A 19,737-nucleotide genomic window follows, 5' to 3' on the forward strand; every position below is an offset into this window, starting at 1 on the left:
GGCATACTTGAGATTGTTCACTCATACCAGAATTCAAAGGCATCAAGTCTGTTTTGTCTTTTCCTTACTCATCAGTCCAGCTTTCCCATGAAGACAACTGAAAATGCCATGCATCGGATCAGGCGCACCTTAGTTTTCTAAGTGTTGTCTGTGCTTCTTAACACTCTAAGGCATTTCATCAATTTTTTTTTAACTTTTCACTGGGAATTGGGTGAAGGTGTACAGAGCAGATCAGTTTTGCATTCAACCTGTCATACACATTTTGTTTCATGACATTGATTGCAATCCTCACACTGTAATATCACTTATCCTATTTCCTCCTTATGTTTCCTGTTCCCATTCCTCCTCTTTCCTGACCTTCTGAACTTTGTCCTTGGGCAAATGCTGCCTTTTTTTATCTCAACTGGTTGATTATTCCAGGGAGCACCTACCTTCCTAATAGTGTTCCCCTTACAGCCCTGACAATTATTTGGCTGAAAATTGAAATGGGTCTCGTGCTAAGTAAAGTGGAGGGTCAGGGAAAGACTCTATGAGATGGATGGACCCAGTGAGTGTAAAAATGGGCTCCAACAACGAAACAAGTGTGAGGACGGAGGAGAAGCTCGCGGTTGGTTTGTTCTGTTGTACATGAGATCGCCATGGGTCAGAAGTGACTCAGTGGAACCTAACAGAAAGAGGCAAAAACAATGGATGGCTACAACACAAATAGAGCACGTGCCAAGATGAAGGACAGGGACGTGCCTTGGCATACCGGAGATGGCGGCAAAGCATTCCAGTGGAAGCGTACATTTGGGAATCAGAAGTGTGCTGAAACACAACATCTGGGAAATGAGATAGATGAAGATATAAACGTGCATTGGTTCTTTATGAAAGAAGATTCAAAAGAGAACAGAGTGGAGGTAGATGTAAGGAGTGATCACTGTTCTGGATCTGTAGGGGGGAAAAGGTGATGGGAAAAATATATCTAAAGACAGAATGGTGGGAAAGGTAGAAGGATAATTAGTGTGGTAAAGATAAGAGAGTTATCAGTATTTACACTATTCATCAAATGCTACAAATCATGGAAATAAACTAAGAAATCTATGTGAGATTTACTCAGATTTCCACTTACCTACCACTACCACAACCACCCCAAAGATATGCTATGGTGGTAATTTACTCATCTATTTATTTCAATACAGCTAAAACTCAATTATCAAAAATGATGAGTCTCAACAAATAAAGTATAATTGTAATCCACGCATTCTGATCCTTTCCTCACCCCCTCCAAAATCAGGCTCTTCTTAACTAAAATCTAGAAATTATATTCTTTAGAATATGTCCCTGCTCTGACCCTACTCCTGCTCTTTTTTTTTAACCTTTTGATGACTCTTGTGTTTTTATGTGTTAAATATGTATATAAGAAAACATTTGCCACTTTAACATTCTTCACAAGTAAAATTTAGCAACATTAATTATTATTCATCATGCTCTACGACCATTACCATTATCTATTTTTAAGTTTTCCAATACCCTCATGAAATGATTTGTTCTTTTCCCCAGTCTTCCCGTCTCTGCCCTAGTAACCACTAGGTTAGTTAGGTAACCTAAAGTATGCATACATCTACCTATTATAAATAGTTTATATAAGTGGAGCCACATGTAATCTTATTAAGGTATTCATGATGAATGAAATATTTAATTAGAGCGTAAGTACTTTGCTATTTATTACCTAGTAGTACCTGGTCCACCTGAGAGAAGAATTTATAATTAGGATATTTTAAAGCCATCCATTTTTAATACAAAACAAAAAAAAAGCCTCAGTGTTATGACATCCATTCCAACTCATAGTGACCCTGTAGGGCAAAGTATAACTAACTGTCCCTTAGGTTTTTCAGAAACTACAAATCTTTACAGAAACAGAAAATTTCATCTTTTTCCCACAGAGCAACTGAGGTTCAAACTGCTGACATTAACAGCCCAAAACATAACCCACATGCCACGCCAATCAAAGCAACGGACTACGACTGTTGTTACTATGATGTTAAATCTGTTATTTGATCTAATTGTAATAGACACATGTGGCTATCATATCAGACAGTGATGAATCAAACATCTTGAATCAGATCAAGATGGCTAAACTCTATGCCTTGCTTTAGCAGCTCTACATAGAGCCCTGATAACTGAACTGTTATGTTTCCTTCAATGCTAATTAAGAAATCCATTATTGTTTTTAACTCTACGAAGCCTTATATTTTACTTACTTGGGTTTAGACAACACATGTCTCAAGGAATACTTAGAGCCCTCTTTAAGCCGATTGCTCAGCTCCTCCAGTATCTGGATTAGTCTTACGACTTTCGCAATGCTTAAAGAGACTGTTTTATCAGCTACCGGAAGGTCTTCTTCTGAATAAATTTGATCTTTACTTAACTAGAATGATAAAATAAATTAGCTTTTAAATAGTTCTGCTGCCCATGTCTCAAAAGAAATTCTATCATTGATCACATCACAATATTATTTACTTTATTTTTTATAGATTTAGTCAAGTAGTGATATATTATTGTACAAACATACTTAAAAGAACAATTACCTAATAATAGCGTGGTATTCACTACTACAGTCAAAACTGAAATTAAATCTTCTGTTTATTATTTTAGTAGATTTAATTTCGAACAAGTTTGTTAACAAATGATAGAGGTAAATTAAATGCAATCTGAAACCTATTAAATGATATTAAATAGTTGCTTCCCGAAAGTCCTCACTGTAATCAATTAACACTCTGCGCAGTTACTAATAATGCTTTAACTAAGAATATTGAAATTCAATGTAGAAATATTTTACAAAACAATTCTGTCATTAGTATTCACCTAATATAAGACATAATACATTTAAGTTATTTCAAACTGTATTTATCAAATATTTTTAGAATTGAAATTGACAGTACAATTCTGTATATTCTGATACAAGAAGAGATTCCACAGACTCGGGGGCATAGGGGTGTCACTAGGAATTCCTGCAATGGTGACAAAACCCTAGTGGCACGAGCACACAGGAGAAACTGGCCCACAGATGAAGAGAAATGAGCAAATGAGAGAGATTTGAGCATGATTTAAAATATCCATCAATGGAGAAAAGACATGTGATAAAATTCAACATCCATTCTATTTTTTAAATAGCCTTATTGGCATGCACTTTATATACCATACAGTCTAATCATTCTATCTACTACAAAGATTTGTGCAGTCATCACCATAATCAGTGTCAAACATTTTCTTCTCACACTCGTTGTTGGCTCCCCATTCCCCTAGCCTCAACCCCGGGTGTGCCCCTAGGCCAGTGTTTCTCAACCTGTGAGTCCCGACCCCTTTGACCCTTTCACAGGGGTCGCCCGATTCACAACAGTAGCAAAATGGCAGGTATGAAGTACCAATGAAGATAATTTTATGGTTGGGGGGTCACCACACATGAGGAACTGTATTAAAGGGTCGCAGCATTAAGAAGGTTGAGAACCACTGCCCTAGGCAGCAAACACTGGTTCAGTTGCTATCTATAAATCTACTTATCCTGGATTTCATATACAGAAAATCATACTACACCCTAATGGAAGCACACGGACAACATTAACAACAAAAATAAATAAATAAAATCAAAATTGAGGAGCCAGCCCCAATCAACTATGTGGACAGCTACCCCTCCCCCCAGAAGAATTTACTTCAGAGGACAGCACTGAAGCTACAGCTCAGGGAGAGGGACACGTCTGATCAGAGCACATGGGAGCAAAAGAAGAGGGAGGAAGAGAGAGTGGAGCACATCCCGGCCCACCAAGCCTTGAGGACGATATCCCCACTCAGACCAGCCAATTCACAGAGGACCACATGTCCGGCCCCACTATGAGACACGACATTCCTCACTGACAACACTGGAGACACAGTGTGGGAATCGTGCCCGATCTGACTCCACCACACCAAGACAAAACACTAAGGTCGAGCAACAGAACAGCAAAGGGATCAGAGCAAGAAAGTCTCGAGGGAGTACCAAAAGTGGACTTTGGGCCCAGGGCATGGCATCCCATCAGACACGACTGCAAAACACTCCTAAAGGTCAACAAACCGGCCTTGAACTATTTACAGGATTTTCTCTTTTTTGTCATTGGTTTTTTTTATTGTTGTTTTGTTTTCTGTTGTTGCTTTGTTTTGTTCTGTCTTGGTTTGGGGCATATTATTATCTCTGCAGGTCTATCTAAATAAGATAGGTTGGATAACATTCTGGAGGAGAAAACAAGGGGACCAATGGTTCCAGGGGGGACATGGGAGTGGGGGAGGTGAGGAAAGGAAGTGCTGTTAGCAAACCCAGGGGCAAGGGAACAACAAATGATTCAAAATCATTGGCGAAGAGGGTGTCAGAGGCCTGGTAGGGTTTGATCAAGGGCAATGTAACCAAGAAGAATTACTGAAACCTAAATGAAGGTTGAGTGTGATAGTGGGGCAAGAGAAAAGTAAAAGGTAATAGAGGAAAGAACTAGGAGGCAAAGGGCATTTATAGAGGTCTAAATACAGGCATGTACATATGTAAATATATTTATATATGATGATGGGGAAGTAGATCTATGTGCGGATATTTATAGGTTTAGTATTAAGGTAGCATATGGACAGTGGGCCTCCACTCAAGTACTCCCTCAATGCAAGAACACTTTGTTCTATTAAACTGGCATTCCATGATGCTCACCTTCCTGACACGATCTCCCTGAAGACAAAGCAGGTGCATAGCAAATGTGGTGAAGAAAGCTGATGGTGCCCGGCTATCAAAAGATATAGCATCTGGGGTCTTAAAGGCTTGAAGATAAACAAGCCGCCATCTAGCTCAGAAGCAACTAAGAAGCACACAAGCCTGTGTGATCATGAGGTGTCGAAGGGATGAGGTATCAGGCATCAAAGAACAAAAAATCATATCATTGTGAATGAGGGCGAGTGCAGAGTGGGGACTCAATACCCATCTGTAGACAACTGGACATCCCCTTACAGAAGGATCGCGGGGAGGCGATGAGCCAGTCAGGGTGCAGTGTAGCAACGATGATATATACAACTTTCCTCTAGTTCTTAAATGCTTCCTCCCCCCACACCACTATCTTGATCCCAATTCTACCTTATAAATATGACTAGACCAGAGCGTGTACACTAGTACAGCTAGGAAATGGAAACACAGGGAATCCAGGACAGATGAACCCCTCAGGAGTGATGAGAGTGGCGATACCAGAGGGTGGAAGAAAGGGGGTAGAAAGGGGGAACCAATTACAAGGATCTACAGATAATCTCTTCCCTGGGGGACAGACAACAGAAAAGTAGGTGAAGGGAGACATCAGACAGTGTAAGACATGAGAAAATAATAATAATTTATAAATTATCAAGGGTTCATGATGGAGGGGGCAGGACAATGAGGAGCTGATACCAAGGGTTCAAGTAGAAAGCAAATATTTTGAGAATGATGAGGGCAACAAATGTACAAATGTGCTTGACACAATGGATGTATGTATGGATTATGATAAGAGTTATACGCGCCCCCAATAAAATGATTAAAAATATATAAATAATAAAATAAATAACAATTGGAAGGAAAGGTGTAACTGAATGGGAAGCCAATAGAAAAGAACATCTTATGTAGGAGCAGGAACAGCATCTCTGTTTTCATGGGAGAAAGGAAGATAATGTGAGCATGGGCCTAAGTCAGTTTGGGTGATGTTGAAAGAATTCCAAGTAATAGTTTGTATTTCCCACATTCCAAGTCACTGGCAGAGGGTAAAGAGGAACATGGGACATGGAGCGTGGGCCTGAGATAGTGGCTCAAAAGGTTGAAATTACTTTCAGAAGTGCAATAGAATATTGGGTGCGATCTACTATGCCACTTTCTTAAGTAGTGTTTCCGCTAGTAAGCTACTTATCTAGAGAAAATAAATGGGTTAATTCTGCTTTAAAATATTTTAGGCAGGAGCAATGAAAAAAAGAAAGAGGTAAGAGAGTTTATGAAGCTAAGAAATTTGTTGTGATGTCGCATGTTGAAATGTGTTGTGATGTAGTCTCCAAGCTGAATAGGCTAAATAGTGAAAAATAATGAATGGGCCTTAAAAGTCAAAGAATGTTTAGAGTAGTTCATAAAGAAATAACTGGAAAAACAGAAATTTGTGGTCCAGAAATCAATTTCTTAAATTAGTGATTTTTTTTTAAATGAAGCTTTGGTTGATGACAAGGTTTAGAATGTAATGGAAAGTGGGTAGCTGAGTTAAGGGAAAAAGACCCCCTTCTCTTCGAAGAGGAGGGGGTCAAGGAGCTAGCAGGTCAGAGATTTTAATAGATCATGCACATTGACAGAATGAGACAAAAAAGAAATTGATGGATTAAAAAATAAGAACACAGAAGACCAGCTGAACTACACAAGTTATTTTATAGGCGGGGACAAGAATAATGGACTCCGCCTTCAGCCCAGTGTGCCATAGTCAGAGAAGCACTGCTAACCCCCTTCCAGGGACAGCCACATCTGTCAAAAGCAAGGACTGTGTGGCCGGAAGAGTCTTCTTCTCTGGCATCACAAGAAAATTACAGAGAAGGTGCTTTGTGACCGGCACAATTTCTACCTTTAACCTTCCATTTTATATCCCAAATTAAAAGGCCATTTTTCTGTAAAGTACGTGGGTTTCAAGAGCGTTGAATTGGACAGCACCATAAGAATGAGAAGGAGAAAGTTAGAATACCTCTGTAAATCATTAAAGTTAGCCTGAAAATGGTTCTATATCAACAGCATATATTGAAGTACTTTCAAAAATAGAATTACAAGCTCCCAAAAGCAGAAACCAATGATTCTCAAACTGTTGGCAAAAATAAATACCTGCAAATCAAAGCATTAAAGATCATTCAAATAGTCTGTTAAAATTTTTTAATTAATATATAATTTTACTTTGAAGTAGGTATCATATTATGTATAATTTTTGAAGATAGGAGAAATTTTTAATTTGATAAAGTTCTCTCACACAACTTATTCTCTTATGTAAGTTATGAAAATTATTGTTTTTCAATTTCTATTATTTAGTTTTAGGAGAATATATCAGTTGATTTCAGAGTATACCATATATATTCAAGAATACAATTTGTATGACTCAGGATGGGACATGTCACCCTGTTATGCATAAGTTCACCATGAGTCAGAGTTTACCCGATTGATAAACTAATACCAATCATGTGTAAATCACTGAAAAATATTTTATTCCATCCATTTATTCCTTCTAAACCTAATCAAAAGATTGCTTTATAACCAATAGGTATTCTAATTCTATAACTAATGGTACTTCAAATTAGTATTCAGTAAGTAAAAACACCAATTTAATTAAGAAATGTTACACTTACCTCCTCCATCTGATTGACTTGCTCCTGAAACCACTTTGGAAAGATAAGAAATAAAGAAATATTAGTTCAAGTTAAATTTCTGCAGTAAAATAAATTGTGTGTGCACTAGCATATCTATCAAGTATGAATCCTGATCTAAACATCTGGTTATTCATATCTAAACATCTTGTAGTACATATCTTGTGGTTAGTACAACATATATCTAAAACAAAGTTTTATGTGCCCTGAAAGCACAGTGGGTAGAGCACGGTGTTGATAACCAGAGCAGTGTTCAAACCCCTCAGCTTCTCCACTGAAATTTATGGTTTCAGAAACCCTGTGAGACCGTTTTACTTTGAGTTTGCCTTTTCTGCTTGATTTTATACATCGCTGAAAGCCTGAGTGCTTTTTTCCCTCAAAACTTACAAACTTCTTCAGTTGCATGAACTTCCATATTAAATTTTAGTAAGATTGAATATGTTAAACTTACCTTAAAAAGAGATTCCAAGATCTGAAAAATAAATTTAAGAATACATTTAAGAATAAAATTTTTCACAAGTTACTTCAGTTATTTTTACTTTTTAATCTCAAAAATGCATTAATTGCTAAAATTAAATTTTATAAATATAAATTCAAAATAAGTATATTATTGTAGTCCATCTTACATTTTTAAAACTTAGTTGTAATTTTTTAAAGTTTTAATACTTAAAAATCTCTATTAGGTGGTTCCAAAATAATTCATATAAAAAGTTTCATAGATTTTTCTTAAAACAAGAAAGAAATAAAATTTAAATTCTATACCAAGGGCTCAATAGGAAGTAAATGTCTAGAAAAGAATGAAGGCAACATATGTACAAACATGCCTGATTCAATTGATGTATGGATTGTGATAAGAATTGTACGAGCCCCCAATAAAATGATTTTTAAATAAATAAATAAAACAAAATTTAAATTCTATATAGCCAACTGTATAAAATGAAAAGCATTAACTTCATAACATGACTTCAATATAACTGTGCTCCTGGCTAGAGGACCTATAAAATCAAGATAGAAAATATTATATGACTGCTTGATACCTTTAAAGAAAAATTTAAAAACTAATTGGAGAGGGTATAAGAGAAAGCAAATAAATGTGTGAAAAGAAACCACATAATCCAAAATATCAATATTTACTCCTTAGAAGACATAATATTAATATTATCACATTTTCCACAGAAATTAAAACTACATTAATATCTGTGTAAATGTTTTTAATTACATCTTATTAAAAATATATATTATTAAATGTATTCACTCATGAAAAGCAAGTAAACAAAAATCAGGTTAATTTAAATGTTCTCTTTTGCAACATTAACTCTAGACCAGTGACTCACCAAATGTGGTCCCACAACCAGCAGGATGAAAATCACTTAACAGATATACTTGCTAGGAATGCAAATTCTCATGCTCTATGCTAGTATTACTTTCCAGATAATTCTTTTGCATGCTAAAGTCTGAGAAACACTGGACTAAATAGTAAGAAGGCATCTATCAACCAAAAAGATGACAGCCTCTAAAAATTATATCAAAGCATGAAGAAATCAAATGATGCTATGCTAACAGAAAGAATAGTGTCTGGCATCTTAAAGGCTTATCCAAAAACAAGCAGATATCTAAGAGAGGTGTCCACTAAGTCCATATAGAAGGAGCACACAAACCTGTGTGTTGTAAGGATTGTAAATAATAAAATCCATGATCAGAGGAGGGAACTGTATTAGAACTTAAATTCTAAGCACTCAGTTTGTAGAAAGCTATGGATGACAGGAAAGGGCTAAAATCCATTTGCAGAGTTCTTCCCATGGGGATTAAAGCTTCATTGAAATCTCTCAGACCATTGACCAAGGATGTAAACAGTCTTGCCCAAAGACAGAGCGCATTGGGAAATGGATTATTGCAGATATAAACTCAAACCAAACTCACTGCCATTGAGTCCAGCTGACTCAGAGCAACCCTGTAAGACAGGGTAGAACTGCCCCTGTGGGTTTCCGAGACTGTCACTTTTTACAAAGTATAAAGTCTCCACTTTCCCCCTGCAGATATGGTTACCTTAAAATTGGACACATTCTTCATTGTTTTCCCTTTTGATCCATTTTTAATGCATTCTACTTTCTATTGTCTTCCGCTTTCTCTTGGATTCAGGTTTTTCCGTGTTTTATTTTGTTGTCATTGTTGGGGGGTATTTGTATGATTTTCTTTATAAGAAATCCAGGGTAGGTAAATCTATAGACACAGTAACTAATAGTTCCTTAGGATTATGGCAGGGGAAGTGGGGGTTAGGGGGAACAAATAATACCAGGTACAAGAATGAAAGAAATATTCTAAACTTGAATGTGGTAATGATTACAAAACTTTAAAATATGTTTTAATATATTTAAACCACTGAGTTTGATAAAGTTAGGTTAGCCTTGCCCTACCTACTTGCCCAGTACCGGGCCATCTTAAAGAGGGCAGTCAAGAGAAAAAGAAAACAAGATGACAGTTAGCATTCCCAGGGTGAATACTTGGTTCCAGAGGAAACAAACAGACTCTTTCCCACGGAATTTGGATGTCTGTTTTGACTTGTCTCAAGTTACCCAAATGGACTAACACCCAAGCAACTTGCTATGTCTCTTCTGACTCAGAACTTATTCAGGGCAGAAAATTAGTTGACGGGAGGGTCTCTTCATAAACAATTAAAGGCATATGAAAAAGGACCGCTTCTCAGGCAAAAGATTACATGTGAGGCAAAAAAAGAAGAAGAAAGCCTAATGTAAGATCCTAGAAGAAAAAGAAGAGTTATTTTCAAAAATAATGTTCCCATGCGTAGTGGAGAATCTGGAAAGGCATGCGGATGTGTAGAGCAAGATGCATGCGCAGAAAAGACACTAAGCTTTCCCCTCTGGCTGAGCCTTAGGATCGGCAAAGGCTAAAGCAGACGGGTGAGTGGCTTGGCCGGGACAGGAGTACTGGCAAGGGGTACTCCAACACGTGGCCACACTTCAAAGACTGAGATCGCGTTGCTTGTTTTTGTTTTATCTAGTCTTCTTTCCTCTCATGCAACAACGAAAAGCCGCCAGACTACAGCAAACTGGGAGGAAAACCAATTAATACAACTATTATTAAATTTTAAGCACAAAATATGAATGTCAAAGATAAACAAATTGAAGACTTTTACCAACTTTAACAGTCTGAAATTGATCAGATGTTCACTAATTGACATGGGATCATTCAAAACAAAGAAGAAGGAAAAATATAACCTTAAGGATAGAAATGTTGGCTATCCCATGACAAAATTTTATGAGATATAATGACTTATTCATTGCAAGCACCTTTTTTCCACAACATAAATGGTGGCTTGACACATGGGCTTCACTGCATAGGATGCACAGGAATCAAATTGACTACATCTATGGCAAGAGCTCAATATCATCGGCCAAGGGTCCAAGTGTGGCCAAGCATATCAATTGCTCATAGGAAAGTTCAAGCTGAAGCTGGAGAAAATAAACACAAGGCCACGAGAGCCCAAATAGGACCTTGAGCATCTCCTACCTAAATGTAGAGACCATCTCAAGCCTAAATTTGATGCACTGACACAAATGAATGAAGTCCGAACGAGCTGTGGGATGATACAAAGAATATCATACATGATGAAAATAAAAGGTCACTAAAAAGACAGGGGAAAAAGGAAAATCAAAATGCGTATCAGAAGAGATTCTGAAACACTCATCAAAGGACTTAATCATAAAAGAAAGGACAATATGCTGAAGTAAAATAGTTAAAACAGAACATTTCAAAGGGTGACTCAATAAGACAAACTAGTGCATAATAAAGATACATGCAAATCCTGAAATTAGGAAGACATGCTCAGCTCTGTTCATTTGAAAAAAAATTCAACCCTCAAATAGTGAGCAATGCAAAAAGAGGAAAATCCTCAATATAATGGATTGACAGAGGCGCTACAACCCTGGGCCCAAACAGAATCGATTATGAATACAGCACAAGGCTGTTGTATACAAGGTTGTACATACACAAGGTTGCTCTAAGAACTGACACAAGGGCTCCTAACAACAACAATAGTGGGAGACCCCCATGGCCAACATTTATCCTAAAGCGAAAGGGACAATGCATCAAAAAGATTGGCAAAGGAAGGCAGGGAAGATAAATAAATGGAAAAAGGACAACAGAACAAAAATAATGTGAATGGAGAATACTGACACAATGGAACATGTAACCAATGTCACTAAGCAATATATAATGTACAGCACTTGTTCACTGGGGACCTTACCTGCTGTGTAACTTTCACAAAAACACAATAAAAGATTTTTGACTTAAATGTACTAAATTCATCAATTGAGACACAGAGGTCAATAGAATAGATATATATTTAAAAGAATCCAAGTACTGCTGCCTATAAGGGACCTACTTAATATCCAAACACAGCCAAATAAACTGAGAAAAAAATCTAAAGTGATAGTCCAAACAAAAGACATTGTGATATGGCTAAACTAATGCCAAACAAAAGAGAAATGAAGGACATCATATATTGCAAAATGGGACAATCATCAAGAATTTGTAGCAAATGTAAATAAATATACATGCATCGAACAGCAAACTACCAAAGTAAATGCAGCCTACTCTGATTGAATTGGGAAATCAAGTGCTTCCAGAATAATTCTAGAGACTTCAATATGCCGCTTTCAAAAAGAGACATAACATCTAGAGATCCATAAGGGAATCGAGGGCCTCAACATCTATCTTAAATGGACCTATAAGAAACAGAAGACTGCCCAAGGCCCATGGATCATTTCCCATATTACACCGTATAGTTATCATTGTCATCTGCACCATTTTTACGACACAAAACAAGGCTTCAGAAATCTAAAATAATTACAACCATGAAAAGAAACTTCCTCGACTAACATGTATGACCCGAGAAATCCATTGTTATTCCGTGCCATCCCATCAGCTCTCACTTACAGCAACCCTATGTACAACTTCCTGAAATGATGCTCAGCTCGGTGCCCTCCTCACAGTCGTTCTGTTTGAACCGGCACTGTGCCAATCCACAGGGTCGAGGGTCTTCCTCTTCACTGGCCCTCTATTTTACCAAGCCTGGTCTGTTCCAGAGAATGCTCTCCTGATAACAGAAGACATCAATAACGGAAGGAAAAATGGAGATATATCAATAACAGAAGGAAAACTGGAAGTATCCCAAGCATGTACAAATCAGCACATTATTAAACAAACGATGGATGAAATTAAAACTTCTGAGGGAAAATAGAAATACTTGGAGACAAATGAAAATGTAAGCGCACAAGCCAAAACTAATGGGACACACAGCAAAGGCAGTGCTCAAAAGAGGGATGTATTGCTCTGTCTACCTTAAACAAGAAAAATGACATCAAATCAGTAACCCAACTTTAACCATAGGAAACTGCTGGGAAGCTGGGGAGGGAGGACAAACAGGCAAACACTGCCAGAAAGAAGGAAACAATAGAGCTAGATTGGGACCAAAGGGAAAGGAGAATAGAAAAACAATAAATAGAATCAATGACTTCAGAATTTGGTTTTTAGAAATATCAAAAAGTAGTTAACTAGATGGAGCACGGGGGAAGAGACACAAATGACAAAATTCAGAAATGAAGATGAAATATTATCACCAATCCTACAGAAACAAGAGACTCATAACAATCCTATAAAAAGTGTAGGCCAAGAAATTGGATTGTTATTGTTGTTAGGTGCAATCAAGTTGCCTTTTGACTCCTAACAAGACGATGGGGCAGTGGAGCTGATCCATGCGATTGTCTAGGCTGTACCCTTTTCTAGAGCACATCACCAGCAGTTTCACCCATGGAACCACGGGGTAGGTTTGAAACACCAACCATTTTGGTAACAGCTGAGCACTTTTCCCTAGAGTAATGAGGGAGAGGCACAATGAGCTGGACAAACTTGTAGACTCATGCAGCTACCTAAGTGATTTGAGAAGAAATAGAAAATCTCAGCCGACTCATACCAATAAAAGAGACGAACCATCATCAACACTTTACCATAAGGAAAACTGCTGAGAAATCCTATCCAATATGTAAAGAATTAACATGGATTCTTCTCAAACTTTTCCCAAAAAGGAGAAGAAAGGACACATTTCTGTGATGATTAAAGCTATCGGTTGACTTGGCCAGGCCACCATGGTCACAAAGTTGGCAGACGCCATGTAATCCTCCCCACTTGGTGAGCTAATGTGAGGGGCCACTCAGCTGAAAGCGGCGGCACACTCCTCGGGGAATGTGGCCCGAATCACTGAATATGCGTTACCTACGAATTGAAAATAAATATTTTAGTTTAAAATTTTGTATCCTCAGAATTACTGGGGGGAGGGGGAGACAGGAAAATAAAGTAGGAATCATATGTCAATAAAGCATAAGGACAAAAAGAATCATTTGAACAGGATAAAAGAAAATCAGACCCATGCTGTGTAACCAACGCTGTAAGACTCTTGTTATGAAAGAGAATAAACAAAGAAATTTAAACTGGCTTAAAGATAAAGTCAAACTACCCGTGGCTTATGAGAACTCCAACAAAATTAATAGAAAAGAAAATTAATTGTAGTGAAAGTTATCATAGATAACCCCAAAAATGCCAAGAATGTTCATATTAGACTTCTATCATATCAATGCGTGGCTCCCATAATACCCTGTCTCTGCATCCACATATTCTTCTTAGTTGTCCTTTCCCTCCATTTCTACATGGCTATTCCTAGTCTATCACACAGCCTCTCAATGATGGTGATCTCTAACAGTAATTCCATACTGGTTTAGCCATATCCCGTATGGGTCCCCATGATTAAAGTTTCTCCCTTGTCCCGTACTAATGCTTTAGAAACTTATAAACTGACCTATAAGACTGTAGTGTGTACTACCTAAACCCCCCAGCCTGTGTGTCATACTTAAACCCACACCTACAATTCCAACTTGATGTTGCCTTGTCGCTGCGTGGCCCTGGATCCAGGTATGGGGCAGATTCCTCTCTGGGACACACGAGTCCCAATTTCTGTTTGTTTTCTGGCTTTCCTGAATGAGTCTCACATCATCAAGCAAACCTAACAGGCCATCTAAGACAGCCACAGAAATTGTGGGGTCAAACTTAAGATTAGTACTCAAAATATAGCCATGAAACAGTACAGCGTGATTCATTCTATATTAGCAAAAGTATAATGAATCATTCAGATAAATTTATCATGAAGAATTCTATACCAGTTAGCACTGCAGAAACACATAGCAAGCCATATAAATAAAAGTTAGCGGCCCTGGTGGAGTAGTGGTTACAAGTTGGGCTACTAATCAAAAGGTCAACAGTTCTAAACCAACAGCTCCTACTCGGGAGAAAGAAGTCTTTCCATAGCTGTCAAGAGTTCCAGTCTCGGGAGCCCACAAGGGGCAGTTCTCCCCTGTGCTACTGGGCAGCTGTGGGTCAGAATCTACTCGACGGCAGTGAGTGAGACAGATGCACAGAAAAACTGAAAGAAACACAATAGCAGTTGACAACCTTAACTTGCAAGTCAGGTAGATGAAGCATTCCCAAACTCACTGCCATAGAATTGACTGCAGCTCATCGTCCTGGTGCTGTTATCCATCCACAGGGTCGACAATTCGAAACCACCAGCAGGTCCGCAGGAGAAAGACTGGGCTTTCAACTCCTGAAAACAGCTGCAGGCTCGGAAACCCACGGGGGTCACTGTGAGTCAGCATTGACTAGCTGGCAGTGCGTTTCATAGGAACAGGACAGAAATAACCCTGGGGACTCCTGAGACTGTAAAGGCCATATCTTATCCCTCAGCAGCTGAGGGATTCCAACTGCTGACTTGGTGGTTAGCGGTCCAACTTGTGACTTACTATGCCAGGAGGCTCTACAGACAAAGTGTAGAAGTAGAAATATTATTTTAATAATATTATTTATGAATGGACTTGGGTATATACATTAAATAGGCTTAACTTTGGGCTTTGCTTATAGACACTTTACTTTTTCCCCAGCAAAATTGGAATACTTAAAAAAAAACCTGAAACTGTAAAAAAAAAAATTTCAAAGTGGAAAAATGATTATGATATATTAGAATGAAATTAACTGACGTGGGGGCACCTGACAACAAGATGAAATTAGGTTATCAAATAATATGGTTTTTTTTAAGAGTACTAATAGAGTTCATGTAAAATTATGTTAATAGTATTTGGTTATCTCTGGGAATAGGATTACAGTGATTTTTCTTTTCTTATTTTAGTCTATTTTTAAATTTCTAATATGTGTGATATATTTTGACTTTGGTAATATAAATTTACTTTTGAAAGCACACAATAAAAGACTACTATGTTTGAAAATGCAAATTATCCAATCAACATTGTATCTAGAGGAAAATTCACAGCCTCAAATGCCTAGGCTGACATTAAAGAAACTGTTTTTATATCTTTTCTAACTCATTAAAGCATTGAATAAAGTCTAATACTGTTTACTGGCAATCCCATTTAAATTCCACCAATATAGAGAGATTTTAATATCATATTCTTGGTAATTTACACAGAATACATACGCTGCGTTCTTCCTTAACTGTTTCTTCTAACTGAGTTGCATATTCTGAACAACGTAGCAGTAATGTATTCAGATCATTCCCGAGCTTTTGAAAAAAAACAAAAAAAACATAGTCATTTATATATCAGAATCCATAGACATGCCCATCTATTTTTAGCAATTATAACTACTCTTTGAAAATATTCAATTTTTGTGTAAGTTATGCCCTTTAAAGCATATAAAGCACACGTCTTAAATACTATACTAGCAAACTCTGCCAAAAGGAAAGAAAGTTGATGCCAAGAAGTGCGCATTAATGACACGTTCCAGCTGTTACGCCTTCTCCTCCAGTCACATCAAATCGACTTGCACTCTTGACATTTCAGGGGGGCCTTAATGGTAATTGTTGTATGTCTACCTTATAAATATCTCTTGGTGATAAAAAATAAATGCTAGCCGTGACTTCTGACTATGAGTACCTGTACTGTCCTAAAGCTGTAATCTTCCTCCCTTGCCTACTGAGCAATAGAAGTTTTTTTTTAAAATCATTTTATTGGGAGCTCATACAATTCTTATCACAATCCATACATACGTCAATTGTGTAAAGCACATTTGTACATTTGTTACCCTCATCATTTTCAAAACATTTGCTCCTCACTTAAGCCCATGGCATCAGCTCCTCATTTCCCCCCCCCTCCCTCCCTCGTTCTTCCTTCCTGATGCCTTGTTGATTTTTTATAAATTATTTTGTCATATCTTACACTGTCTGAGGTCTCCCTTCACCCACTTTTCTGTTGTCCATCCCCCAGGGAGGAGGTTACATGTAGATCCCTGTAATTGGTTTCCCCTTTCCACCCCATTCCCCTCCACCCTCCCAATATCGCCACTCTCACCGCTGCTCCTGAAGGTATCATCTGTCCTGGATTCCCTGTGTTTCCAGTTCCTATCTGTACCAGTGTACATGCTCTGGTCTAGCCAGATTTGTAAGGTAGATTGGGATCATGATAGTGGGTGGGGAGGAACCATTTAGGAACTAGAGGAAAGTTGTATGTTTCATCGTTGCTACACTGCACCCTGACTGGCTCGTCTCCTCCCCACGACCCTTCCGTAAAGGGATGTCCAGTTGCCTAGAGATGGGCTTTGGGTCCCCACTCCGCACTCCCCATCACTCACAGTGATGTGATTTTTTGTTCTTTGATGCCTGATACCTCATCCCTTTGACACCTCGTGATCACACAGGTTGGTGTGCTTCTTCCATGTGGATTTTGTTGCTGTTCAGCTAGATGACTGCTTGTTTACCTTCAAGCCTTTAAGACCCCAGATGCTACATCTTTTGATAGCCGGGCACCATCAACTTTCTTCACCAAATTTGCTTATGCACCCATTTGTCTTCAACAATCGTGTTGGGAAGGTGAGCATCATGGAATGCCAGTTTAATAGTACAAAGTATTCTTGCATTGAGGGAGTACTTGAGTGGAGGCCCAATGTCCGTGTGCTACCTTAATACTAAACCTATAAATATATGCACATAAATCTATTTTCCCATCCCCATATATAAATGTATTTACATATGTACATGCCTTTATTTAGACCTCTGTAAATTCCCTTTGCCTCCTAGCTCTTTCTTCTATTTCCTTTTATGAGCAATAGAAGACTTTGGAGAAAAAAAAACTAAGAGATAAAATTTCACAAAAATTGAATCTCTTATAAACAGTTGTTTATAAATCAGAGACAGTCATCATTGTGGATGCTTCATGCAGTTAGTATTTTCATAGATTGATTCTTTATGAAAGATGATCTCTGAACATTTTAAACATTCATGGATGCACGCACTTTTTTCATCATAATATAAAACAACCATTTGCTGTCAAATCTGTTCAGACTCATGAAGATATCATGGGTGCCAAAGGAGAATTGTACAGCTGATTTTTCTCAAGTACATTTTCAGGTCTTTTGCTGAGATGCCTTTCAATGAACTCAAACCTCTAAAATTTTAGTCAGCAGCTGACCCACATTAGCCATTGGCACTCCATTTGTCATGATTCGAAATTTTCCAAGTTCAAAGATACTAAGAGGCCACCTGAGTTTAACCTCCCAACCAGTATTGTATCTGGTCTCCCAGTACATGCCAGTATGACTTTTGAAGATCAAAGGTTAAGGGCAAGAAAGCTTAAAAAGGTGAACCAAAATCTAGAACCATGACACCCTTAAAAGAACATGCAGCGCTTTTAACGATTGTACGATAGAAGCCCAAGCAGTCAAAAATGAAAGGAGTAAATGGAACCTCATACGAATTTTTAAAATTAGTTCATCAAAAGGCTTCTTTTACCAAAAGAAGAATATCTTCAGAGACCACATATCCAATAAGAATCTGATAACACAATTGCATATAAGACTTGGATAACTCAACAACAAAAAGACAAATAGCACAATAAAAAGCTGCCCGGGGAATTGAGTAGACATTTCCCCAAAGAGAACATTCAAATAGCCACTAAACAAATGAAAAGTTGCTCAATATCCTTAGCCATCAGAGAAATGCGGACCCAAACACCAGTGAGATGCCATTCCATTCCTACTAACCAGAAACCCAGACTCATTGCCATTGAGTTGGCTTGGACTTGTGGCTCCCCTGCAGAAGAGGGTAGAATGACCCAGTGTTTCCAGGAATGTAACTCTTTACCGAGTAGAAAGCCCAGTCTTTCTCCCAAGGAGCAACTAGTAGTTTTGAACTGAGGACCTTGCAGTTAGCAGCCCAGTGGGTAACCACTATGCTACCAGAGCTCCTCTAAGACAGCTGAAAATTTGGCTAAGATTTAAAAAAAAATTAATGAAGAGAAAAAAGAAGCATAAAGTAATAAAAGTTGATGAGAATGTGGGGAAATTGGAATTTGTCTATTGCTGGTAAGAATGCAAAATGGTACCACCATTGTGGTACCTTATTTCCTCAAAGACATATAAATAGAACTACTATATGACCTAACAATTCCATTGCTGGTTGTGTATACATATAAAGAATGTGGAAACAGTGACGAGTGGATATATGTACACCAATATTTATTGCAGCATTTGTCATAATAGCCAAACAGTGTCACCAATTTAAATGCCCACCAATATATAAATAGATAAGTAAAATTTGGCATTATACATACAAAGAAATACTATTCACCTAGAAAGAGAAATGAAGTTTTGATAATACTACAATGTGGATGGAGCTTAAACACATGCCAAACGAACTAAGTCAATAACAAAAAGACAACTATTGTATGACCTCACTGATTGAAAAACAGAAATGTATAGAGTTCAAAGTTTATTAGTGGTACCAGAGGGGGAGAAAGTGGGGACCCCAAGGAGTAGGGGTATTATTGCTTATGGACCGCTGATTTTTTATTTATAATAATGGAAAATTAAAATGATCAAGAGTGGGGTTGTAGGGCCAATTAGTGTACTAATTGCTGTCTTTAACTTATACAACTGTAAAAAGTTGGAATGGCAAAGTTGTGCAATGGATATAGACACTAAAACGGTCGTGGGAAAATAGAACTGAAAGATCATGGAATTTGTACATGAACTTTTTGAAGCCCCCACATATCTAGAGAGAGAGAGAGGGAGAGAGAGAGTGCACAGTTGATGAGGTCTCTTATGTACAACCTCATGGGATTGCGTTTGATGGTTTAGGGGTTTAGGGTTATGATTACATGGGTCAGCCCAGTTCTTTGGCTTAATGTAGTACTTCCGTAGTATCTCCTTGCTCTCTGTGTGGTTTCTAGTGTCTTATAAATTTGGAACGAGTCCTCCAGGATACTAGACTCTCTG

Source organism: Echinops telfairi, unplaced genomic scaffold, assembly GCF_000313985.2.
Source record: "Echinops telfairi isolate 266 unplaced genomic scaffold, ASM31398v2 ScPeMD7_31;HRSCAF=116, whole genome shotgun sequence".
In the NCBI taxonomy this organism is placed as follows: Eukaryota; Metazoa; Chordata; class Mammalia; order Afrosoricida; family Tenrecidae; genus Echinops; species Echinops telfairi.